General features: G+C 46.4%; 1 long non-coding RNA gene across 1 annotated transcript in view; it reads left to right on the top strand.

Moving 5' to 3' along the window:
* LOC133492503 (uncharacterized) overlaps nucleotides 1–27,236 on the top strand; it is a 239,532-nt gene that overhangs the window by 86,384 nt on the left and 125,912 nt on the right. Inside the window, exon 4 of the long non-coding RNA XR_009792657.1 lies at nucleotides 26,609–26,681. This is a non-coding gene — a long non-coding RNA (uncharacterized LOC133492503). The remainder of the gene's footprint in view (nucleotides 1–26,608; nucleotides 26,682–27,236) is intronic.

The following is a 27,236-nucleotide window of genomic DNA, read 5'->3' as shown; positions in this document are numbered from 1 at the left end:
GGCTTTCCCGAAAAGCGAGGCTTACGGCGATACGAGAATTCAGCCTGACACCGGAGACATTGATAACTTCCATGCGAACAAAAGCGCAGCCTTAGGGAGAATATTGACCCGAACCTCCATATCCGTGGACGGAAGACGAGGCGTTCGTCTTAAAGCCTTGGTCGAAATTCCCGCTCCAAACTTTGGAGGACGACTCACTAAGACCGTGTACGTCCTTGGCGGGTTGTTTGGGTAACTCCCGAAAACACCACGTGTAGAATAATTCATTTTTTTTCCCCCCTGAAATCGGGGAAAGGCTGACAGTGCGTGAGATGAGGCTATTACGGGGAAGGGCCGCTATCGACATGGCAGTATAGATCGCCGCCATTTTGTTGGGCTCGTACAAATCTGGTCAGAATCTGTAGTCTCGCACCCGCCTGGCGTCGCGCTCGCGTTTCATGCACTTAAGGCGTCAAACTCAATGACGACGACGTGGGAAAGGCGGCCCGGATGACCCGAGCGTGCTGCGCAATCGAGGCAGTCGGCGGCGCGGCCGGTCGTCGCCCCCTCACGTCTCCGACGAACGAGTCGTCAAATCAGTCAGTTCGCCGAGGCGAGTCAATCGCGCGGAGATAATTAGACGTCCTCGTTAGCTCTAATGAAGCCCACCCCAGCCACCCTCCATCTTGTCTAAATGACCTCTCTCAGCCTCGTGTTTCATTATGAGCAGTTAAATATCCGGCGTTGGTGATACATGGCGAGGGTCTTTTAATCAACAGACGTCCCGTGATTGGACCGGGGCTTTCTTTTTGGTTGTCAATTCCCTGATCTATTGGTTTTTGCCGCGTCTGGACAGACTTGTGATTTAAAGTCCTCAAGCTCGCAAAATAAACACCGAATTGCTCATACTGCTGCTCTGGGAAGGGAGAAAAAGAAAGAAAAAAAAAAAAAAAAACCCGGAGAAAATAAAAACTCCACTTTGCCGGTGCGCCAAGGTCCACAAAGACAGAAGGTATTTACCGCCGAGCATCTCTTCAAGTGGCAGATCTTGTTCTTCTTTTTTGCTTTCATTTCCTAAGCAAGCCGCCAGCGAGATGGCAATCTGCCAAATGTTCTCCTGGCGGCGGCGGCGGCTCCCCCAAAATAATAATAAAAAGAAATGGAAAGGCACATTTTCAACATAGTCAAATGATGAAATGTTGTTTGCGTGTCCCAGTGCAGGAAATTATGTTACCCATGTTTGCACTTTTGCCGGTGTCTAATTCCGCGGCAGTTATTAAACCGGATAAACGCCAACGTTTGAACGCGCTCGTCTCGTCGTTTGGGAAATGAATCCGTTTGGTCGCGCGAGCGTCGTTTGCCGCAGGGTCGCTCGGCTGACGAAAATCCCAGCAGCCGTTGAGACTGTTTTGCGACGATACGACCTGCACGTGGACGGTGAGGGTCAAACTCAACGTAATGACACGCTCGCATCCACCGTCGTGCCAGAACTGCACAACTTTGACGTCATAATCTATGTACAAAGAAGAAGAAAAGCTTTTGAATAGCTGGACGCTATCAGGAATACGATAAAAGGTTTGCTGTTGTTACGCATCGATTTAAACAATGCCGAGAAGTAGCTCTGAGACCACTTTTATTTGACTTAGATGTCCCTGATTTGGAACATGGAAGCATTCTATTTCTGTAATTACACCCAATAGCTGCTTGCCGCCGCTCGCGCGTTGTTTGAGATTCTGTGAAAGAGGAAAAAGGTGTTTCATTAGCATTCGCCTCTCTTGCTTCATTAGCGACTTTGCCACGGGGACTTCCTTTACTTTTGATGACGAGGCTCCACGAGGTCAGTCACCAAACTGAGATTCTTTTTAGGAAATCATCAACATACTCGACCCCCACGCCTGAGAATCACTACCGTTGAGCAAATTCCAGTTTAAAGGATGAAAACCGAGAATCTCTGCCTTTAATCGTGCAAGTATTTAGCATAAAATGACGATGGCAGACCTTGAACCGCAGCCAGTTTCCATTGTGGTTTTGTTTGTACTCTTTGCTGAGATGTGTTGAACATTAGTATTTCATATTGTGTATCCCGAGAACAGTTTTTAGCGTCTCCGAGATTCTTCTATCTAGCAAAGCGTGAGCACCTATGCCCTCCAAGTGTTTTTTTACTTTGTAAGCACAGGTTTTAGTACCAAATTCAGACAGACCCACAGCTTGAAAAAATAAAACTGTCCCAAACCGAGGACCTTGTGTATACAAGGTACTATTCCATAATTAAATTGTTTTAAAACAATGTCCTGATACTATCCTAGTCCTCAACTAGTCTGAGGACCCCCACCGCCATAACTAAACCGGTTAAGAGGGTGTCATCTTACTAGTACCAGTCCTAGGCTCGTGTGAGGACCCCACTGAATGTCCATAATTTAACTGTTAAAGAGGTGCTACCTCTACCTCAAAGGTGGTGTAATGACCTGAAGCGAGAGTTCGGTGGAGCTCACGGTACGTTTGATTGTCGTGTTTCTTTGTAGATCACGACAGAGGTTCAATGCGGAGGTGAACCGTTTCTTCACGCAGGTCTACCGCGTCCGCTGGACGGAGAAGTATTAATTGACGTGTGGCCGGTGTGAGGGCCTGGGTGATCGATCCAATGGTCATTCCGGCTTCTAGTGACGCGGCAAATTACACTGAGAAGGAAAAAGATGCGAGGTGTCTACTCTCAGATCCGGAGGAACCAGACGAAAGCTGTTACTTGACTCCCTTATGGGTAAATCTTTTTTTTTTTTTTTTTTTTTTTTTTTTCCCCATGAAAATTGAAGCTCACCGTACAAAACCACAAAGTCGCTCAAAGATTTACTGTAACTGATCATCTCTGGTGACTTTCCGATTAGGGGCTCATTTTCAGAACTAGACTTAGACTTACCCAGAAAGAGTTTGCTAGAAGAAGCTCGTAAAATGACTATCCATTCATCGACTTTTACTTGATATTCATCACGTTATCGTATCTTCTGTTTTGCAATCCCTACGTCAGAGGGTCTCTCATCTCCATCCATCCATGTTCTATCGGGCCGGTCCTCATAAGGCGAAGCTGGATTCTGTCCCGGTTGATTTTTGCCAAGAGAAGTGGGGCACATCAATTACAGTGTGCACAACACGTCTGCGTTAGCAATATGTGAGAAAGCCAGAGTACTGAGACAAAACCTACTCTAACTCCACTCAGGAAGCAGAGATTCGAACCCCCGAAGCTCAGAACTGTTCGACAACGGTGCTGTTCCGTTTCATATCGAACAAATGTTCCTTCAATTCCATCCGGCGGCGGCACATCAGCGCCGCCAAATTGACGACGGCATCGGAGCGTCCTGGCGCGAACTCGCGTTCGCTCTCGTCCTTTCGCACCTCGGCCGGACAAGAGGCCCCCGGCGGCCATTTTCCTGCCGCCTCGTGACCGCTGATATTAGCGCGATGTGGCATGGCGGCCCGCTGAGCCTTTCTGACTGTTTTCTGAGCGTCTTGGGCAGTGGTTCCCAATTCACACCAGGAGGGAGATCTCGCCTGGCAGGATTTCAGACGTTTGGGATTCCGCCATACATATATTAAGCACTCCACTTAGTCAGTCCTCCTTTTCCTAAACAGCACACGGCTCACCAACCTTTCATTACAAGACATCCATTTCTCTTCAGATTTGAAAGCAATCCAAGTCGAACTGCTCCTCGTGTGAGGGACAAGTTAGCGGGTTTTTGTTTCCCATGTAAAGGAATTTCAGGATCCAAAATAGAAGGCAAGACCAAGGGCGATGTCGACTTTGCCAAGTGACCGACTGTACTGTACTGTCCTGACCGCTCACTGTGGCTAAATTGCGTCTTTGGATGCTGTTCTCTTAAAATTGCTTCGGTGGGCAGAAACCAATATTTAAAAAGTTACTTTTGCTATTTTGGTTTGAAGGTGCCATTTTTGAATCAGTAAAAAAGAAAAAGAGAGAGGAATCTAATATTTTGGTTTGCAAGTGGGCATTTTATGGGAAATTCAGCCGTTTCTTCGTGTTCTTGGCAGATCATTATCAGAGATTTTGTTCCCACCAAATGCGTGCAAGCAATTTATGGCAGCAAAATTCATCGGCACAAATGCTAATCGGCTGAGAACATGACAGGGTGAAATCATGAGCATGTTAATTTTTGATGTTTAAAAAAAAAATATACACATACACATTTCTGTCCGCGGGTCGATTGAATAACGCTGCGTCAAAACACGATGACGGCGGCTGTGCATTCAAAACTCGGTTTCAGAACTTCTTAATGAGGAAAAACGTTGACACCTCAGAAGTCTGTTCGTGTCTTAACTTCACCTTGTCTAGCTTCTCGCATCAGATTTTGTTTCGACTGTTGTGTAGCGTACAGGCTAAAAGCTCCTTTTGTATTTTCGGCACCCAGATCAATCATAGACATATATATATATATACATATATCTTATTTTGTTGCTCAGAAGTCATGTTGTTGACGCCTTGCCTTTCAACACAAGCACAACTGACACTTTGATGTACAGCCGCCACGCACACGGCGACGTTTGTGTGATATATATATATATATTTTTTTCACAGCGCCTTTGTGTATTCACGAGTCCGACGTGGACAGCTAACGCGGGCCATTTTTAGACGCCGCATCATAACCTCTCGGCGCTTTGATTTGCGATCCTCCAAGAGGGAATCGTTCGCGGCGACGCTGCTTTTTCCTGCCGTTTTGTCTCCTCCAAAAGCTGCTGCTCTTTAACGCCGGGTCAACCGGGCATTACTATGGTAATAGGATGCAAAGGCCGGCGGCTCTGAGCCAGGCATTGATTCGCGGGGAATTGACGCGCCGTCACCACGGCTGCTCCCGTCTCCATTGAGATAAACAACAACAAAACGAAAGAATCGATCCCTGAGCCTTAAAAGTGGCACCAAAAAAAAAAAAAAATGATGACGTCCCATGAAGTCGAGGAGCGTTGAGGATTGTCGATGTATTTCCAACGTGCAATCGTTCATATTTAATTCATCTGAGGGGGGTGTGAGCGGGTGCAGGAGGGGTGAAAGTTAATCACAGCCCTCAGTCAGACTGCATCGAAGCGCGTCTTCATTTTGTCGGCAGTTAATCATAAACATTTTCCTCTCGCCAGCTGCTTCAAGGTCAGCATTGTGAGTCTCGCGGGGGGGTTTACGCCATTTAAACCTTGAACATCCTCGTCAAGTGGTCGATTCGTTGAGTTACTTCAACTCCTTTCAAGATTCGCATTGTCTTTCGAGATTGGAGAGATGAGAGTGAAAAGCGGTAGAAAAAAACACAACCTTACGGCATCGACAGTAAGATGAATTTCTTTGCAAGGAGAAAACGGCTTTCGAGAAAAGGTTTTGGGTCGCGTCTCAGTCGCTTGAGCGCTCACGGACAGACAGGACGGCGAGCCCAATCAAATAAAGAAGCTTGTGTGATGTACAGTACACACATTGAACTTTTCCAAAGTTGTACTGTACACATATTTCATACCTTGAATATTTTCAGAGGTACAGGAGTCACGTACGGTCCCAAAGTGTTGTTTTCTATCCCGTCTACGGCGTTCACGAGCTCGAGGATGGTCCAGCGGTGACCTTGACTCGGAGCGACCAAGGTCACGGGAGGATTGCGGAGGGCCGACTTAATCCCCCTCCCCAGACAGCCGTAGTGAATTTAGGCCGCCATTGCGAGCCAGTTGCATCACGTTTTCGGATTTTCTTTTCTTTTTTTTTTTTTTTTTTGCAGGGCGTCTCTTGATTAGATTCCTCTTGTTGTGAGAGAACGAATGCCAGAGAGACGCGGCGGCTTCTTCCTTATCAAGCAAACAACAAATAGACATAAAGAACATCCAGCGCGCGTTTCCGCAAACAAAGACGGATGGGTGTCGGGAATGTCTGGGGAATTTGTGTGCTGCTGTTTCTACCCGGCTTGTAAATGTTTCGTGGTTAAAGACAAGCGCTCATTTGTTGCTTGTCGTTATGACTCGTAATGACTCTTAAGTCAATACAGGACAGATAGCAGCACTAGCGGGCATTTTTCAAATGGAAACAGATGAAAAAAAAACCCCACTGAGTTTTAGCCGTTCGTTTCCTCGATAATGTATGGAGAAAAGACCAGCATTGAAAAACAAACCTCAAAGGGAAAATTTTGGGAAAGGACGCAATTACTGGAACTCAACTGGCGTACCGCCTCCTAGTTCGGTTTTCGAGTGAAAAGCTGATATTCACGTGGGATCGGGAACAAGCCCTGCTGCAGATCGCCAAAATCTAAAAATTCAAGGCTGACCTAAAAGGAGTTTAATACTGCAACAGGATGGCATCGAAATCATGTCCACAATGGTCAACACGTGTTACGTAACCAGATTCGGTATTCGACAATAACCAACCCTCTACACAAGTGGCTAATTGCGGGAATCCAGCAAAGCGGATTCTGCGAGAACTTTAACGTGCAACGTTTACTTCTCTTATCGATTTATGCTGTGTAGCAAGTGTTCTATATCAGCGTAAAATTTAGCATCAGCCAGTCAGTTTTGTGGCAGATTTTAATATCCAACAAGTGTTTTGCATCCGGTCCTGTCGTTCCACGCGTCAGACTAAGTATTTTCCAGGGAGCCGCGTCGCAGGGTTCTGCGTGAAGTTTAACAGCCGACACTCGCTCGTCTGCCCCTGTTTTGTTGAAAGCGATACAAGAATTTATTCACAGCAGATGCTTGCGCTGATGTTGCGGCGTTTGTTCGCAAAGTTTGCCGGATAGCAGGAGCCTTGGCGGGTTTTGCTGCCGCTGTTTAATAAGCGAGCGACATCAAAGGGGAGCGACTCCATGTTTACTCTACGCGATTGCCCGATGAATATTCAGCAGAGAAACATCAAAGTGGGCCTTCCCAAGTGCACCTTAGGTCGGAGAAGAAGCGTCGCCGGGAAATGTGTCACGACGAATGAACAGAGAAGCTGTTTGTGTGCCACCTCAGCCATTTCTCTAACGGCCGCCGGATGCCGCGCCAGCTCGCTCTCGGCTCACGCGCGCGTCGTCGCCCGTTCGTCGCCGCCTCGCGCTCTCGTCACGCCAGGCGTCCTTGGCGGCCCGCTCTTCTCGCGTCGGGCGGGATTGAAGACTTTCAGGCACCGGGGAGGGCTGGGTATCCGGATTAGAGATGAGGCGTTTCTGGCGGGAAGCGAATAAATAAGCCGCCGTCTGAAGGCGCTCGCCGGCAAAGTGCGGAGGCGTCCGGCCGGGGGCCAAACGCTAAGGAGAACAGTGTGCATTCATCAAATCGGAATCCCATTAATACAGTCAAAGCCCTTCCATAATATAGTATTTTATACACCGCGCAGCCCCGCCATTTGCGATAGCTCGGTACCGGGGCGCAACACAAATGGAAAATTGACGGCCATTATAATTGCATTTTTTTTTTTTTTTTAAATTAAGCTCCCACGTTCCTTGAATAAGATGGGATAAACCATCAGGAAGTGTTTTCATTTCTAAAGACAAAGGAAACGGGGGGCGGGGGGGAACAAATTCAATTCAAGTACGCAGGGGTCCACCGTAATGGAAGTTTGTAGTTCGAGATGGTGGCAAAGCACCTTTTTTTTTTTTTGCATTAGACAAGGCTATGGCTTGACTAGATGAGGCTCCACCCTTTCAGTTCAATGTAGTTGCTTGGCATCATGATGCCACCAGACAGCAAAAAGACATTTTCATATCAGACATATCCACAAAAAAAAAACATCTCAAATAGGTACTCGTAAATAGTATTCACTGCAATGCTATTTCGGGATCTTTTGGCTAACGGGCATAGGGTTCACATCCCAAATCATCCACAAAATATTTTCAGACAAATGTCGCTTGGGTTCATAAATTATATTTCACTTCACGAACAGCAACAGCCTCCATGCAAAGGTTGGATAGACTCATTTTCCATTGGCCGAAACACTCACGTACAGTCTTTAAAAGATTTCTTTTGTGAAATTGTAATGAACTCATCTCCACCAATCTATTCCCTTTGTTTTGGAAGCATTTAAACCGGCTGCACTGCTTCCTGTGTGTGAATATTTGATGAAACCTCAGCAGTACTTACAGGTGAGGAACTGAAATTTAAGTATCCGTCGCATGTACTTACGCTATCGTCAATATTTTTACCATTGGTGATGGTGAAATTTGGACTACAAATAAGTACCATAACTACGCACGTCTGAATTTTAAATGAAGGCAGAAATCAGTACGCAAAAGTAAATCATGAAAGTAACGTAGTACAAACCGTGATTGGGCAAGTGAGATGTGTAAAGGAACTAAAAAGAGATTTGAGCGGTCCTTCATTTTTAGCGCTTTTCGCGAGGCGGTCGAGGAAGGGATGTTTTGGAAGTCTTTAGTGTGACGATGCAATAACACGAAGGCTTCTGGAAATGGCAACTTTGGCGGTTCCCTGTTCTGCGCTCCTGGCGTGTTTTTGCGGTAACCGCGCCAAAGAACGCAAATCCAAGAAAAACATCCATTTCAGATAACAACGCTCTAAACTTCAGCGTTGACTCTTTGTTCCCTGCGTGGAAAATGTGCCGAATTACATCTCAGCGTGCTTTAATTTCAACTTGACAAGCACGTTATGTTGTGTTTTTTTTCTGGCGCACCCGGCGAAACGCAGCCTAACAATGAACGAGTTTCAAAAGTGCAGGCTTGACTTTGGCGGCCACTTTTTACATTTTTTTTTTTTCCCATGTAAAAGATTTAAAGCGCGAGCCGGAGCCCTCTGGCTTTCCTGCTTAAATAACTATAACAAGAAAAAGAACAGCGCTATTCCAATAAATTCCCATCAAATATTCAAGAGGTCGGCTCGCACACAAAGCCGAACGTTCCTTTTAATTAATAAGAACGTATGAAACCAATATTGAATGTTTAACCACCGCGATTTAAAGCTTCATTTCCTCCGGGATCTCTCGCAAAACAACACGAAGGGGAAAACATTTAATGAGATGTTTGCTCGGACAGGTGAGTCTTTGGCACGTTTCTTTTGAGATTATGCTAGCTGACATTTAAACTTTAAGTCCCCCCCGCGGGGCTCGGGATGTGCGTGACGAGTCCATCACAGACGGCTTTTGTCCATTTGAATCATTTTCGAAGGTCAACGGCGCCCCCCACCCCCACCCCCCCCCCCCACCGCCGCAAGAGCTTAACTATTTCCCGGTTTATTAGTCATAAAGCTGCACTGATTGTATTACTCATATCGAGCCAGAGTACTTAAAGGTAGAGCCCCACCGTTACCCCCCCCCCCACGACATTAGCGCTGTTGATTTCCCTCGAGGCTGCTACTTGAAGGAAATCTGGTTGTTTTGACCCCTCGAAGGCTCAAAGCGAAGGTTGGTCGTCGGGCGCGACGGCATCAAGTCGCGTGACCCCCAGCGCACCCGATTTGCTGTTGGTGATGTTCCGACAAGACCGAGGCCCTCATCGAAGATTTAGCGCGAGCACTTTGGTTGGTTCGGCGTCCCCCGCTGAGGATTTGTCAGCCGGCCCGATTGGTTTTTATTACCCCGGCGGACACATTTAATAGCGCGGGCCAAGTTCCGGCGTCACATTCAATTCATTTCCGAAAGCAGAGAAGGATCCCGGAGATGTACCGTAAAAGGCTAAATTACAATGTACATCAAACTCCCCGTCATCAAAGCCGCTACTTTAATTCTTCACCCGTTCCGTGGATGTCTTATTTATTTTTTAAGTAGCCATAGCAAGTTCCTCCTGATTTGGTTCGCAACCGTCCCAGAGAGAGCCGAGCTGCCGTCTTGAAAATGAGGGTAATAATTTGCGTGCCCGACCCGCCATTTCGATGGGCCTGCCGTTATTTGCCTGGAAGAAAACTTGCCGTCGGAGAGTCGACACTTGTGGCCTGGCTCCGACGGTTCTTCACTTCTTTCGGCCGAGAGATAAACTTTGTACCTTGAGGGGAGCTATGTTTAGCCCGAATTGTTTAAAAAAGTTATCGAGTGTACCTATGAACTTCTGTTTTTTAATTTTTTTACGTTTGATTTCTCTCTTTAATAGCCACTCAGCAGCGGGTAAACATAGACTTCCGCTAACAACCCAAGCTAAAGCTAGTGCCCCTTTGACATACAAAGACCACGAAAAGATCGACATGTACGACTATACTTTCTCGACACCAATTGCTGTACCACTTTCCCTTCAGATAGGGCTTCGGTACCATCCGTGGGGAAAGCACACAAATTGTCACGTTTGTGAACAGCGGGTGCTCAGAGAACTCATATCCTTTAGTTTTTGAGCGCTCCAAGAATAAGACGATTGTCGTTCCCGATGCTTGTCATCGACACATCAGCGGCGCAGGTGGCGGCGGCCCTGTCGTCTTTTTACCGCCGTGGTTTTGCCGTCTGTCTCTGTGAGTTGGCGGATGTATTTGGTACGTGCAAGGTGGCGTCGTTACAGACGTTCACGATGCCGTACGTGAGAGTTGAAGCGGCGTTCAGGGTGACCTCGCTTGGCTTCGTAAGATTATTGTGCCAGAAAGTGATTTTTTTTTTTTTTTTTTCCATTCTTTGTACTTTAACAAGTCTCACAGCTGGAACTTGTGCTGGTGATGGATGAAGGCCTGACTCCCCGTCAGAATAGCGCAGCACTTAGCGCTTTGACGCAACTATGTAATTAATTCGACTTTTGACGTTGAAATTGAGGACAGCCATGGACATGAAAGTGCAGATGTCGGGTGAAGGCGGTTCTTTCCGGAAGTTGTTTATTATGCTTATTTCTTTTTGAATTAAGCAGAAATGGTCATAAATACCTGATAAAATGAGGAATATCATGCATCATGGGATGTAGAGTATTGCTTGCATCCATTTTTTCTTTTTTAACTCTGTGTTTTTGTCGTAGTCACTGTATTCGTTTCCATAATGCAAGATGATGGTGAGAACAATATCCAGCAACGGACTGTCGCATTTGTTTGATTTATTTCAAGTGAAATTGTGGTGGTCTGCTTCCCAGTTCTGGTCCTTGAAAGAATCTTTGCAACCACAAGTAGAGTTCGGTTGTGTGTAACTTTAAAGTTCAATACATTTGCACTTTAAGAACTGTTTATTGAAGTAGAATTGTTTTCAACATTTATCTGCAGTACATTCAAACTGAATCATTATTTAAGTAGTTTAATTTTTTGTTTTGCTATACTTTATAATAATGTCATTGTTCAAATGTTACAATTCCTTATTCGATATACATTTGAAGAATATCACATTTTTGATGAACACTAAATAATTAGGATCGTGTATTTTAAAGTAGGGATAATGTAAGCCAAGTATTTTTTTTTTTTTTTTTAAACATTGCTACCTCAAACAATCCAAATAGCGGACCGATCTCCTCGCACGAGCGCTCAGTTAAAAAAAAAATAATAATCCTGGCGTGACGGCTCAATGATCGAGCGATCTCGACGCGGCGTCAACAAGCCACTTTGGTATTTATGGGAAATAAAGGGTCAACGAAAGTCATCAGGGCGAAATGTCACAGGGCGCCGCTAACCTTTTCCCCACACGCTGGCCTTTGAGTGGCGAGATGGAGAGCGACGGCGAGGGGGCGGAGTCACGTCCGATGAGGTCCGACGCCGGCGTTTTGCGACACAAATCAACTTTGGGTTGGTGTTGCGCTTACCTTGGATGGGCCACAAAGTGCCACACACAGACTTCAACACAAAAGAAGAGCTGACCTTGGTAGTGAACAAGCATTACACCATTAATTTAACAAAACAAAAAAAATTCAACGATCCCTCAGGCAGTGACGTAATCGGAATTTGCACATTCATGGGAACCGACGTGTCATCACGAACTTGTGCTAACGCGGTAACAAAGTCAAATCAGACGTAAGTAGTTGCATGAAAAGGCCGCAAATAAAAAATGTACGGCGACAAACTCGTGTATTGCAGACCACTCATAGCCTCGAAATCTCAGGACCGTCAACCACCGAGGAGCCCCCTGCAATCCGTACGGATCAGATTCAACCGACAGTAGCACGTACACTTTATTCCATGCGATGCAAACCGTTGGAGTCTGTTCTTTATCATGTTTCTAATTTGCGCTGTATCATGTTGTGAGCTGGTCCTAATAATTTGGTTCTAATCAGTTCCGTATGTATTTGAAAATTTGTTTTTCCAAGCCCCCCCCCGCAACGGTATAATTGTAGTCGAGTGAAGGGGAAAGCCATCAATTTGTCCTCAGATCACATTTTGATCACGTTTCTGTTGGTATTTTCTGGCCCGTCGCCGTCCTTCCGGCGGGAAACCGATGGCGGCCCGGAGCCGCAGTCGGCGCGTTGACGTTCAATTCACGTGAGGATTCGACCCGCGCGATGATTAGATTGGGAATAGTCTGAGTCGTGTACGCAAAGCCCGTCCGTGTCCATTTTGCCAGTGAAGCCATTTGGGAGCATTTGTGTTTTTGCGACTTGAACATCGCCAGCGCCGACGCATTATCGCCGCCGCGCTCGCCACATTTACATTGACGCCGAGGAATCTTCGCCTTGTCTCCGCCGTGGAAGATAAGATAGAAGAAGACTTTATTAATCCCTGAAGGTAAAGTAGTCAGCGGTGGTGTGCGCATATTTGTTTGGAGGTGTCCTGAAAGAACCCTTTGCCGCTGAGGACGTTTTGGCAATGTTTGCATTTAAGGAACTGTCAGTCTCTTCCTTTTAGTGCGCTCGTGGAGTCCAAGGTAAACTGAGCATCGCTTCAAATTGCCCCTGCCTTTTTTTATTTTGACACCGCTTTTGTCCGGCTACAATTTTGCCTCATCTTTCTTTTCAACTTTGTTTTTTTTTTTTTCCACTGCCCCCAGACACGGTGGCAAGGATGACCAGAAATGATACCACATTATGTTCCGTGACGCCGGTCTGTGATTTGGCCGAAACGTAATGTCCCATTTGTCAGAACAAAAGGAATCCTTTATGTACTTGGTTTAAAGTCATCTCGTCATATAACATTTAGTTTGACGCGTTAATAACTACTTTACTGGGAAGGGTTAAAATAAAAGCATTGCCAAATTAGCAAAGAACACCGCGTTTTATCAAACATTCGCTAGCGCATGACGCTAAATGTTGCAGGACACCACACCAGTCTCACAAGATCCAAATCGGGGTTTTTGTTCACCAGAAGACTGCCAAAAATGGTCGTACAAACTCAATGCTCCGAAGTAAAGCCCCACGGACATCGCCGGGTTACAGAACAGCTCAAGAAAACGGCAATGCGGTTTAAAACAAAACACTCGCAGGACAGTTTTATGCTGGAAGCGATCCGGTCAACTGAAGTGCTTTCTTTTGTTGTCGCTTTGGAAAATACAAGATCACAAAGTGCAGGTTGCATTACAACAGTTCTGCTTCCCCACCAGAGATGGTGGCCCTATCCTCCAAATTGTCCACTTTTTGGAGGCTTTTATACTTCAAGGTGCGAGGGCTCGCGGTATCCTTGAACGCGTCAAATCGGGTGCGTACTTTACGTGAACGCTGCAGTGAAGGCGGTCAGTAAAACGGGACTGCGGCGTTTCAGCGCTGCCAGGTGTGCAAGATCTTCGGGCCAATATTGACGTCCACTTTCTGCAAGTAACAATCAACAGGAGCCCCCCCAACCCACACAAATACACACGTAAACACCACCACAACCCCAACCAACCTAACCCTCGGTAAAGGCATCGATTCATTTCCTCACTGCCCGGCCCGGCCCGGCCCGCTACTGTAATCCCCCGCAAGTAATTAATGACCCCCTTCAAAAGCATTTAGAATTGCCAATTTCCATAGAGCAAAGCATAAATACAGAACAGGCGATCCATAAACCGTTTGATTTTATTCCCGAAAATACCTTTTCAAAATGGACGGGCCAACAGATTTGATTTAAAAAGAAATGCCGTGCGTATAGCACATGGAGAACTTCCGTTATCCGCCCAAGCTTAACTTAAATCCTCCCAGCAGTGAGAGCTGTTTTTTTTCCCGTCATGATGTGTCACTTTATTGGACCTCCTTGATAACAATTACTGCACGATGAAGCGATCGGGACTGAGCCCTACTGGCAATTGCAAAAATGCATGAATAGATTCCACGAGATTGTGGCCAAAAACTTCAAATGGAGACCATAAAGCATCAACACCATCCTAGAACGTGAATTTCTTCAATTGTAATGAAATTATTCAATAAAAAACACAACACCACGTAAGTCTAATTAATCGTATTAGTACGCATACTAGTGTAAATAATGCCAACTGATGAGAAAAATGAAAAAAATGGATGGTGAATTTGTGAATATTGACACACATAATATGCGAGGGATCACTTTACTGCTTTTGGATGTGAGATGAAGCCCCCCATCCTCACCCGCCCTGCCGCCCTCCCACAGTCCCGAGTCCTAAGTGTGAAAGCCATGGCCCAGAAAAGAACACTTTCAGAGCGGCTAATCAGAACCATTAATCATAGCGCCGCGGCTCGCCTCCCCATTGGCCGAGCAGAGAGTGGGTCAGGGCCGCGGATTGCGCCGGGCGAATTTGCATCGCCCGCCCGCCCGCTCAAGGCCGTTCGGGTGGGGGAGGGGGGGGGTGATTTGCAGCGGCCGTCCCGCAAAATCAACTGAGTTGTACTTCCGCCAGGTGAATGATGAAATGACTCCGGGCCGTCTAACCCACTTCGAGCAGAACCTCCGCTCGTAGCGGGCTCCGGATCACGTTATTCATGACATTATTATTTCATATCTGAGGTACTTTATCAGCGTTTTGCTGTCTGTAAGCGTTCGGTGCAGTTGCCAGTGTCAAAAGGGGAAAAGGAAACGATCCAATGAAGAAAACGCTTGGCTCTTATTCAGATATGTCTCATTATTTAAAGTTCAGTATCATTTGATTCTTTCATACTGTACAATTAAATATGGTGTAATAGCACGGTAATAATACATTATGCTGATAATTCTATATATTTATACATGGGAAAAATAGCATATTTTATTACGCAGGGGTCAATCCAATTCGCCGCACTTTGACTCGTGGGGGATTTCCTTTCAGTCGCACCGTTTCGTCGGCCACTTGACTTCGGGAAACCGAGCGTTAGTCGGACAGCGGCGACCCCACCCCAACAAAAACAGTCACCTCGAGCACTTTTTGGATGTATTTGGCGGGGCTCCAAACCTCATGTTTACACCTTTTTTTTTTTTTTGGCACGGGCTAATACACGGAACACCGTGTGAGCATTAGCCTAATTGCCGGCGCGCGCCGCTGTCACGGCGTGCCGCGAACGTCCCCGCCGCCCGTTTTTCTCGCGTACAAGACTGATAGCTGACGGAAAAAGTGCTGCGTCGCCGGTGTGCTGGCGATAGTGCTGACAAACTCTCCCGGCGCCAGGGATAATGCAATTTCTCACACTGGCTGCAGCGCAAACGTCAATTACAAAGGGAAAAAGCTTTGGGGTCACCGCAGTCCAATTTGAAACGATAAAAAAAAACAATAATAATAATAATCAGCCCAGTGACTAACTTTTACGTGGAGAAACGTGGAAACTTTTAGGCTGAAAATGTGCTTTTTGGAGTCCAACATTATTTTATATTAAACTCTAAAATAGATATTATATATATATATATATATATTCTGCTTCAAAGCTCCTTGTGGCTACGTGGTTCATGAATCAAAGTAATTTCAAAATATTGAGAAACCCAGCAGAGGATTTTTACAAGTTCGTCAGTATTAATACCCTGATGCAGTTCCGATGCAGTTTTCCTGGTGGGTGGGGTGTCATTTCTGTAATGCGCCATATGACTCTGCCGTCATTCATTACTTTAGCACCAGGTGTCACATTCTTGGCTGCTTTCTCCTGATAGCAACGTGGAGGGGGATTATTCACAGGCCTAGCACATTTTTATCATCTGGAACTTGTTGGTTTTCACGGAGCCGTAAGCTCCTCTGCTGTCACTCGGATCGGAGTAAACTCAGGCCGGTTCAAATATTTGCCCGTTTGCAGATGGAACAAGGAGCCCCGGGAGCTCCGGGTTAAGCCGCCGCGACTCTTGTGGGACGCAAATCGTATTTGGAGACTCGCACCGAGCCCGTCGTCCATTCAAGCCTTTGTTTTGCATCAAATCCCGAGAAAGCTTTGCCGCTTAATGGCGAGCAAATAGTAGAAACGAGGCGGGAAAACCAGAGACAAGGTAGAGAATTGCTCACAATACCTCTGGCCAGGGGTATCTTTGCAGTATCTTATCACCTCCCGAGCAGACAAACAGATTAGTATGGACTGGTTGAAGTGGGAAACAGAAAGCAGACGTTTGTATTCACCCAGCGGAGCCGTTTATCAAGATAAACACAGTCCGGGAAACGGGCCACGCAAGACTAATCGAAGGCGATCGATGAAATCGGGCCAAACAGGCCCGGAGCCTGCAAATACCAAAGGTCGCTTCGTCCCTGTGAAGAACGGAACCCGACGTACGGGAGGTCGGTGGAACTTTTGCAAACGTTTGCTTCATCTAAGTGAAATGATCGCTAAACTTTTCGCTCGTGAAGAAAAAGGTGGTGCCAGAGTGAAGTCAATCTCAATCGATTCTATCGTGTGCAAAAATCCATTTCCGTACCTTTTAAACATGCCGACGGCTACGCTAACATCTGCCGTGTTCCCACCGAGGTGTTTACAGTCTTTCGAGACCAAAATGCCCGCCCGAACCATTGTGTAAATGAAGCTCTGCAACTTACTTCAACGCACTTCATCGCCACAAAGATGGCAGCAAAGCGCAGACATTATGAACGGTAGCTTCCAAAAAGTGAATTTGCAAATGACTAAACACAAATATGCTCGAGTTAATTGTATTTCCATTAAAAAAAAAAAAAATACAAACTAAAAATGGCTTACTGTACCTTATGTTGCTTACCCAGGAGTTAGCAACTGATCAGCTTCCACTAACTAGAGCGATTATGACCTTTCTCCGGATTATCTTGAGGTGTTTACCACCCCACCGTCGCAACCTCTCCTTGAATATTTCCTTATTCTGCTTTCTGGTGCGACCAATTTTGTGCCTCTCATGGCTTCGGAATAAAAGGGGAAACATTAGCGCGCACGGCATCGCCACGTCGGGGAGCAGCTGCGTAATCGTTGCTGCAGGCGCGTTTAATCGACAGCAATACGGGAGCGGCCACGAGGAAGCATCAAAAGCGCAGATGAGAACCAGCTAACGCAAACGGGCCGCGATTATCTCCTGTACCTTTGCCGCAGATGAATCGCCGGCCTCAAACGACGACGAGCGCTTTCGGTCGGTCGTGCCGTGAATAGTTTCAGCCGCCGCACTTCAAAGATTCTTTCTTTCATTCGCCTTTAGTTTGTCCTACTTTGGTTTTGTTCTGCAGTTCAGTCGTGATGGCCGTTGGCTCGGTTTCAGAACAGAAACTGGGTTGCGGGCGACCCGCGCCAGCCGAGCTCGTGTGAATCTGTGCAAGGTCTGCCGGCCCATTTGACAAACGCGATGACACCGCTGAGGCTTTGAGGGTTGACAGTGACGAAAAGCGTTGACGACCGTGCGTAGGGGAAGCCGAAACGCTCCCTTTTTGACTTTGAGGAGGCCAAAATGTACCTATCCGTAGATTTGTATCTTGTGTTGAGACAATTATTGGTATTCTCGTCGCTTTCTCTCTGTTTTTTTTAGTCCGATTGCCTGCTTATCAATCAAAGACCCGATAGATCAGATGTCTGGAAAAACAATTATCCTGTGGTGTGGAGTACAGAGGAGCAAATCGGGATATTTGTACAACGTGTCTCATAAGTCCTTACCGCAATAAATTTGAAATATGTTCACTTGCTCTGCTGTTGTAGCACTAGAATGATTTTTATTTTACCTTTATTCATATTTAATGTGAACACGTATATGCTTTTTTTTTTCCCCAAGCTATTCGGATTCGTCGGTATTCACATTTGGTTTTAACGTCACTTTTAAGTCTTTTTAACGTTTAAAGGTTGCTCTTTTGGAAATAAACAATTGAATTATCGCGATAGCTTAGATGTGTATACGCTTTTCAAGAGCGACAAGCAAAAGATAAAAAGTGGCTCGCCTTACAATAACTGTAGTAATATAGTAATAATGTTACTTCTCTGTTAGACAAGGCTTAGATGTATAAGTTTTTTTTTATGCAACTTGCGAAAGATAGCACCCCCCCCAAAAAAAAAAAATAAAAAATAAAAGCAAAAGGTTGAATCGGCAGAAATTCCAGCCATGTTCAAAATTATTAACTGGCGTCAAATGCCTTGCTTCAAATAGAGGCTGCTCGGTCTAACCTGCCTCCGTAGCCTCTTTCACACTCAGAGTCCAGCCGCCGCCTCGCCTCGCCTCGCCTCGCAGACAGTCAACTACAAACTCCTGAACTGTCTGCCGCAGTGTGCATCAAATCCATTCATTTTCCCTCCAACGGCGGCTCGCCTCGCAATCTGGCTCCATGTGGTTTGGGATACCGGTGAAGGCGTTAGACTGCGTGTGCTAAAGGGGACATATTTCATATTGAAACGTCCCAGTGATCCAACATGCATTTGCACAGATGCATCAGAGCAGAAAACAAACAGACGTGAGACTCAGCAGCTAAAAGGGAGGCGTCACTCCGCCAACCCAAAAGACATGAACAAACTTTACCCCGCGAGACCAATAAGTATGTTTCCTGTTAAAAGGCTGCCATGGAAACAGCATTTCCCACTCCCATCCCCTCCTCCCCACGTCTCGCTCCAAAAATAAAGCAGCTGATTGCGAGAAAAAGGCAAAGTAAATGATGCCGCAAGGTAGAAAGCAAATCGTCCATTTCACAGCTCGCAAAGTCTGACGGCGAGCGGCACTCGAGCGTCGCTCGCGCCTTACCTGTGCAGCTGCGCGCAGACTTACAGACGGCCGCTTCACGGACGCCTGATGGCCAGCTGCTGGGACGCTACGCTGGAGTGCACATGGTGTTGCCGGTAGGAAACGGTAAGGAGGAAGGCGCTGGCTGGCGGGGATGCGGAGGAGAGAGACGCCCCGGGGAGGTGGGCGGCAAATGCTGAATTATGGATGTGCGATGGTGAGAGAGGGAGCGACCTCTTTGCTGATTTCTCTCGCCACAGTGTGAATCATCTTCTGCGCGGATCAAACGGCGGCGTCCGCTGACGGGCCGCGGGTTCCCGAGCAATGGAGCGGGCTGGACCGTATGGGAGGACTCGCGTTGCTAGCCCACATGTGCACAGCCAATCTAATCAAGTCGCAGCGTGCCGTAGAACCCCCTCCGGACTCCCTTGTCACATCTGTTGCCCGCTCCTGGGTGCGCTTTATTGGGCTTTTAGTGGCCAGACAAATTATTCCACGCTTGTCACTGGTGTTTATGGGCTCCCAGAGAACCTAATGGACGAGATGTAAACACGATATGGAGCCGGCGAGGCGAATTTGTGCCTCGTAAAACGCAGAAAACGCACCTGTTGCCTGCCGAGCGTCAGCCAAAATGTAGCAGAAATACCCTTCTATATGCTATGCTAGCATTAGCCGCGTAGACGGTGAGGGTCTACAACCTTTGCAGGCCCACTGCTCACCTAACCCCACCCAAAATATTGAAAAAAAAAAAAAAAAAACCCAACAACTGTTGTTTCACTATAACAACCCATAGGTAGCGGCAATAACATTATAGGTGGCTACTTGACGCTATGCTAACACTAGCAGAGTTCTAACTGAGTCTTGACAACATTTGGAGGCCCGCTAATTACCTTAAGCAAACACAAAACACGTGGCAACTTGTTACGCTAGGACTGGCTAACTATCAGAGGTGCTATCTGGTTCGCAGGACACCGACTTTCCTTGAAAGGTCCAAATTTGGCGTCAACATCTTTCAAATTGGTTACACACATCCGTGGCAACGCCAGCTGTGTCTCAGTTGAGAGGCTACAACCTTCTGAGGCCTACTGGTCACCTCAGAAACGCGGTTAACCTGCCCAGCGTGACCCAGAGTGCGACAGCAATACCTTTTATAATTGGCTACTCACTGCTACACAGATGCCAGCTGTGTCCCAACTAAGGGGCAAGAACCTTCGGAGGCCCGCTACTCACTAGACAAAACACCCGTTTGTTCTCCGAATGTAGACTTGATAGCGATACCTTAAAACTTGGCTAGAACTTTGGGAGGCCGATAGCGTTGCCCATATCCATTTATCCCTAGCGCACGAAGACTCTAGCCAAAGCTAACACTGGCTGTGTCCAGTTGAGCCTTCGTAGGCTGACTATTTGATACGTTTGATGATGGTAAAAAAGTTCCTTTCACTGCTGCCTTGGAGGATAAATGGGTACAATCACAATGTGGTCTCTAAGATCAGAGTATAGCATGTAGCCAACTGGCGTCATCATAAAGGGCCAACGGTGGAAACACGAGGTGACCAGGAACTAAAGTGACATCTTTGTGTCCAATTTAAGGCTTGACGTGTCTCTGTAGCAGTCATTGGAAGGGAAGGTGAGTCCTGTACCTCCCGGTTAGGTCGCAGATAATCTCGGCAAGCTAGCTACTAGCCAGTTTGCAGCTCCGATGGGAAATGATCCACCCCTCAGCTGCAAAAGTCCGATAATGAGCCATTCACCTCCCTGGCAGGAATTGATCGGAGGCAGCTCTGTGCTCAGAATCCGTACAAAATAACAGCATACGATGGCCGCTTTGGTGTAACGGTGCAATGAAGTGGAGCTAAGAGTCCACGGGGAGATCAATACCTGAGGTTCTCAGAACGGTTCTCCACCAATTTAACGCACGGAGAATGCTCGGTCGGTCATTCCGCATCGGATATGGCAACCGATCTTTGAGGATCTGCACTCGGGGTGCAGTTGGAGGCCAATTCTGACCCCCCACAGGTCTAATTAATGGGCTCCAGGGTCGCTTTTTCCATTTCCAGGGCCGTCAGCCATCACGGTACAAGCATGTTGTCGAGCTGGGGACCTTTATAAGCGTAGCAAAGCAGAACTTTTGGTACTAGTAGCAAGAAAACATTCTATGTTATGAGGTACTGATTTAAGAAAGGTTCACTGATACTATTCATCAAAATACACAAAGGATAAAGAAGTACATCACACTTAAAATCCATTTCTCACACTTCGCTTGAAATCATTCAGCTGCGGGGAGGCAGTTCTGTGTTGCCGTGACGACTGGGGGCGTCGCGGCAATGTGAGGGCCCACCGCTGGCAAATTCAATTCTAGCGAGCGCAGTCGAGATTTGATTGCATTTTTCCCTTGTAGTCACTTGAACATGTCAGATCATGTCAATGAGTTTGCCAAAATTAAGAAGGGTTCTCTTTCAGACACAATTTGCAAACTAGACAAAGTGTACGTAAACCCGTGTCGGCCATTTAGGCAAACAAATAAAAGCGGAGTCCAAAGGATCCGGAGGGCTCCGGCGAGGAAGTCTCGCTCCAACATTTGGCTTTGAGACGGAGGCCGGCATAAAACAGCCCGCAGACGCTCCCCGCTCGCAAAGAGGAGCGACGATTTACCCAACGCGCCCGTCGTCGGCCTCGGCCCGCATCCGTTTACCCAACGCGATCGCCATCCGAAACGCATTCCCGGGGGCTTGTCCCTCCGTTGGCTCGCCCGCCGCAACGACGGCGTCACTTTGTGCTCGGGAAAACGTCCTCCGGGAGCAGCTCCTGGAACGCGGCGGCAAAGTGGAAACGCGTGTTAAGTTCTGCCCGCTGCGGGAAACACACCACGCGTTTGTTCTCCTTCTTTTGTTCTCCTCAAGCGCTGGTGTGTTTGTCGCTAACCTCACAACGGAGGCACGGGGGCGTGTTTCTGTGCTAGTATTTTCGTTTTGGTGACTTCATTTCTACGTCTTGCCAAATGTCTTTTCTCCAACCGTTGGTCCCCAAAAAGTGAGTGCTGGGAAGAAGGGGTACACGTCCGTTGAATTAAGGCTCGAAATTGTAGAAAACATGAGCGAGCTCTGCGCGTACTTGACTCGCTCGAGCAGTACGGGCTCACGGTAGTACTTCTTGCATTGTCGCTTTACACTGAAGCAAAATGAGTTGAATAAAGGCAATGACACCAGACAAAATAGACTTTCGCAAACAACACGGATTAAATTGACCTCCTCTGTTACATGTGTACCCCTGTGGTATACTTCCTTTATACCAATTATGTTACAACTTTCCATTTTAGACAGGATTTTGGTGGCAATTTATTGCATTGTGGGGGTTTGAGAAAGGCAAGAAAAGTGTAAACTGCACAAAAAACTTTTCTATCTATCAGATATTTTCATATATGTACAGTCACGAAGAGGACGTGTGTGCACTAGGCACTAAAGTTTGGAGGGACAAAAACGTAGCACCTTCATCCTCTCGAATGTTTTGAAGACGTGCGGTCTCGGAGGCAACCTTGAAACAGGATTTTCAATTCTCGTGTTTTGGATAAATGCCGCAAAAAGAAACCCAAAAAAAAAAAAAAAAGCTCCTCGAGCGCGCAGACGTTCAAGTTCAGACGTTCAGCGCACCTGACCGAGCGCTCCGTCTCCCTGCCAGGAGTCGGCGCCGACGGAGCATTTTGGGCCTTGTTGCTTTTACGCCTTGTTGAATGCGTTGTTGTTGTTTTTGATGTCAGCGTATTTGCGGACAAGTCAAGCAGATTCGATTCATGCGGCAAATTTGTTTCCCCCTTTTCAATGGTGGCAATTGATCGCTTGAACGCGTCACAGCACGACGCGGAAAAGCGTCCCGGGCGGCGGGGGGCGGGGGGCGGGGGGCTGACGAGCAACTCAACTAATGAGCATCTCTCGTTTAAATAAAACAACAAGCAATGCTTGCCGGCTGTGAGCGGTTGCCGTGGGGACAGTGTTAATGGAGGACGGCGCCGGACAGCCAATTAGGATTCACGGCGGGGAAAAACATCAGATTGAAATTTTGAGTGAAAGCCGGGGCCTTTGGAAGTGTTTTTTTTTTTTTTTTGTTACAAACAAAATACCAGAGTATAAATTTATGGAAATAATATATCTTCAGTCCTTGAAATCGGCTCAAACTCAAGACGTAACAGTCTGATTTTTTTTCTTCGTCTTCCTTTCAACAATAATTCTGCAGAACGTGAGGAGCGCTGCCGGTTTCCCGTTACGGCTCGGTCATTAATTTCGAAGATAAAAAGACGGAGCCGGTTTCCTACTTTGCGGCCTCTCAAGGCCCCTCAGCGGTCATCGCCGGTTTTTGCCCGCTCGCTCGCTCGCGTTCGTCCGCAGGCCAGCGGGATTCCAACCTCGCCTTCTATTTTGCTTTGTTTGAATTTTTCCTTCCCGTCGTTTCAGTTCGTAGCATGACCGGAGGTGGCGCTATGTACTCAAGAAGTACACATGCTTGAACAGAAGAAAATACTACTTCAACAAAATACTAAAATTCAAAAGTAAAAATGACTCATTTTGAATTTTATCCGTCTGTTTTAAAGCTAGAGTATTTATTTTCTCTTGGGCAGTTATTTGAAACGTCAACCCTGGCTGGCTGGAAAGCCTCATTGGGAATGGCCAGAATGGCTTTCGACCCAGTTTGAAACCCGAACAAAGTCTCCAGACACACATTTCAAGGCAAAACCCAGACTTTAAACCGCATTTTGTCTTCCTAACCCAGGTTTCAGACCCAAATGCTAGCTTGAAACCCTAAGTCATGTCTGAAACCCTTACAACGGTTGAGAACCTTCATTTTTTTTAAACCCGAACCCAGGCTGAAAACCAACTACAAATTGATTAAAACACACATTACAAAGAATAAAAAGTACATAGTGTACCTTAGTATCGGGCGTTACGGTTTACGGTTGTTTTGGAGTGCTAATATGAATCTGGGATGCAGATGTCGTGAGGAAAAAGATGCATGCGGTGGTTTAGTATTCACACGTGCATCGAGCAAAAGCATCCTTGAAGCAAATCGTACACGCCACGAGAGCGCAAGGTCGGACCCGCTGTCGTCACGTCGTGATTGAGGCCTTTTCTCGCTGTCAATTTTGACCTTTTGGCGACGGTGCAAACGCAAAGGCCACCCCCTCTCCGGTGATTGCGGTCTCCGCATTGCTCGGGATGTGATTCTGTTATCCCGAGGACCAGGTCAGGCTCCATCCCGTCGTTAGCGACACGGGCTTTCCCCGATACCGGTAAAGAAATCTCAGTCGTGGCGGTAGTAGGGAGCGCAGGGTCGGCCGCCCGCGACCCGTCCGGCCCGCGCCGGATAACGAGGTGAAAAATTGCGGACGCTTACCGTGTTCACCTTTGACCCAAGATTGCAAAAGCGATCTCGTTTTTCGCCACCATTAGCCGACGCGGAGCTGAACATCTGCTTGAGGTTCTCGACAAAGTGGAAGATCCTGAAAAATGTATCGCTCTGTCCAAAAGTTGTCACACACTGTAAAAACATAGAAAAACAAAACACAAATATATACAAATTAATTAAATTTACACTCATGTTGAACGTACAATGACATTTTCAAAAAAAAAACTGCGATTATAAGTAAAAAAGTGTAAATGAAGCGTACAAAAAATGTTACAAAAATTTCACAGGAATCTGCGCCCTTGCTAGAATCCGAAATTTGGGCTTGGAAGCGTCCGGTAGACCTCGCACAATGTTCGGTGGAAGCGAGCGGAACTACTCTGGGCATCTTTTCGACCTCGGACAGCGTTTGGTGGACGCGCTCATCCCAACAAGTCGACAACAATCCGGTCTCAAATTCGAGATGGCATAAACTACAAATATTTCGCACTTTTGAAATAATGTTGGCGACGAGAATCTGCCCACTGAATCAAAATCACGTAACCATCACAAATGAGAGCCTCCATAAAAATAGGCTACGACTGCATTTTTGTACATTGTGTATGTGACATCATTCATAACGCATCACCTGCCTTGTCGAGCGTGAAATTAGCACGTTTTGCAATAAGTTTGCTTCCTTTTTCTGGCACTTCAATATTCCCCTCGCATTGATTTTTGTTGTTGTTGTTGATTTGCTGGCGACAGCTTCGTGTTGCCGTTCAACGTTTTGTGCGTTTGTAATATTCCCACCAGCACATTATCCAATCAGACGTCGTCCGGACGGGCCTTGATTTCAGCTCGTTTTCAGCCTCGGTCCGCGCATCTCGCGAGCTGATTGCGCATCAACGCGATCGGCGAACGGAAAATCAGCGGCTGATTAGATGACTGCCAGGTAAAAAAAAGACAAAAACCAAAAAAAAAAAAAAGAAGAAAACTGCAGGGATGTACATAAAGCTCGCTCGCCCTCGAAAAATCAGCTTTCATGCGTCGCGTTTTTGTCAGCATGTCCTCACACTTGAGTGACGCCAAAGCCGAGGCCTGATTGTCCCGTCATGTGGAACACGTGTGAACTGTTTTACAACCACAGAACGCATCGCTTCGGACTAAAAGGCTGAAAGTGACGCATCGAGTATCGAATACAAGATTTGAGAGTCTTTCGATCTGTGGGAGAAAGAGGTAAATATGTTTTGGGAATGTCATGGAAAAGGTGGTTTTTTGGGGGGGTATTTTGTTCACCAAATTTGTCGTCTCGAGCGTTTTAGTGTTGGAATTGTCAGGGGGCGAGCTGTCCTCCGGCGGCGGCCCCAAACCTGCACCGTGTAGGTTAGGTTTCAGTTTGTCACTTCGTTGTGCCAGAGACAGCAGTCGTCCGAGTGGGTATACGACCCTGCGCCGCCACAGTCAAGTCGAGTTCTTGCCTAGAAGTAATCCGACCTCGTTTTCAAGTTTTTTGGTACCATTTACGATATGACGATTTTAAATTTTGGTTCATATATGAAGAAGAACCATGGAGGTTGACACACAGGCCACATCACATCATGTGGTGGGCCAGACCTGGCCCCCGGGCCTTGACTTTGACACCCAAAGTGACCATGTGACCCCTACGAAATGTGCAACGGTCGGCTTGTCTAAAAGGTTCCATATTCGTCCTAGCGCGGCTCTTTCGGACGTTCGACAGGTTTTTACACCATCGGCGTCGTCTTCTGTAAGCGTGCTCAATATTCCAGAGTTGAACATCTTTTTTTAGTTTTTTTTTTTTTTCTTTTTACCGACCTCCAAATGCACCACTTGGAGGCACTAAGTTCAAAGATGCAATATAGATATGAAACGCGGTCATTACGTTTCCGACAGGGCGTATTGTTTTGAAAATACAGGAAACGTAAACAAAACAGCGAAGGTCAGTCGCGATTTTTTCCTCAGTCGTTTGAATATGGGAATATTTTTTTTTTTTTTTTTTGCTCTCGGGCCTCCTTCAGTCGGCCGCGGTTCAAACCGATGGTGATCGACAAAGTAGAGACGCATTGCTGTATATTATTTCATGAATTGCGTCGACATTTGGGGTTAAATATGATCGCTAGTGCACGAAAGCAAAGGCATGAATTGTTATCCCGAGCACAGAAATACTTTTTCTTTGGACTTACTGAAGATGATTGTTAAGGATAAGCAGTTTACCTGGTTTGTTCTTTGTCTGGAAAAATATTTCCCTGATATTGCACGTTCTCTGATCAACATACTTGAATGTAGTAAGTAATCTCCTAAACAGTGTAGTTACACAACACTGACGGTTGCATACTTTCTTGCTAAAGCACCTATTTTATTACACGTTTGTTACATGTTTGTTACCAATTTAATGTTGATTTAGAGTATTTCTGCCTCATTATTCCAGGAAAAAGCTGTAGCCCCACCGCCTCTAAAGGGGAAAAAATGTGTAGGATGTTCCTCTCCGCTGGATCTTGACGGTATTCTTCACACTTGTTTTTTTTGTTTTTTTTTTTTTTTACTTAAAATGCACGATGCGTTCAAGTCTGTGTTTGTTTGCAGTATGTTGTGAATAAGCCGCTGGCAGGTGTTAATGATTCATGAGTGTAGCGGCATATGAAAACACACAATATCAACAACGTCGGAAAGGCCTTCATGTCTCGGAATTTCACCAACTTTACCTAATATAAAATCTATTTCCCATATGTGACATTTTATTTTTAGCTCCACCCTTTTTGAGTAAGGTCCCGAGCGTGTGGTGTTTTTGTGCACGGATTATTCCATGTTCAGATTTAAGTATTAATGACGTGATCCACCAACGTGTGAATGAATAGAGACAAAAAATAAAAATCATCTTTCACCACTTTATTGGTCAAGTCCGTAATCAACACGCAAGGATTTTGTCTCCAATCGTTGGAGGTGCCTTAGTATGTCGTACCCGTTGAGCACCACAGTAGACAGACGATATCAAGAGAGAGATTTTGATTTTTTTTTTTAACTCACAGTTGTGCAAAGCATAAGACTTCAAGGAGTGC

Source organism: Syngnathoides biaculeatus, chromosome 19, assembly GCF_019802595.1.
Source record: "Syngnathoides biaculeatus isolate LvHL_M chromosome 19, ASM1980259v1, whole genome shotgun sequence".
Classification (NCBI taxonomy): Eukaryota; Metazoa; Chordata; class Actinopteri; order Syngnathiformes; family Syngnathidae; genus Syngnathoides; species Syngnathoides biaculeatus.
This window is presented reverse-complemented; position numbering and strand designations above follow the sequence as displayed.